Consider the following 348-nt stretch of genomic DNA (forward strand, 5'->3'; position numbering starts at 1 on the left):
CTGCAAGTTGAAATACATTGTTTAAAAATACTTTGATGGTAATTTGTTTACCTCAACAGCAGATGAAAATAGAACACATCATCATTTAAAACCTCAATATTAATTAACAGCTGCTGGTTTTTTTCTAAGAAATACATCATGCATCATCTCTTACAGGAAAGTGTATGGCTATCATAGCACTCGATCCCAACTGAAACTTGCTCATAGTTTTAAAAAGTCTGTTAGGTGCTTTCACTTTACAGAAAAAAAAAAAAAAAAAAAGTTTAAAAGGATTAAGTATTCCAGATGCTAGTCCACTTCTACCAGGTCATAAGTCTTCAGTCTGAAGACAAGTACCAGTCTGAACAC

This window comes from Neopsephotus bourkii, unplaced genomic scaffold, assembly GCF_033783945.1.
Source record: "Neopsephotus bourkii isolate Nb327-2 ecotype Australia unplaced genomic scaffold, CSIRO-AGI_Nbou_v1 NB_1792, whole genome shotgun sequence".
NCBI classification, from domain to species: Eukaryota; Metazoa; Chordata; class Aves; order Psittaciformes; family Psittacidae; genus Neopsephotus; species Neopsephotus bourkii.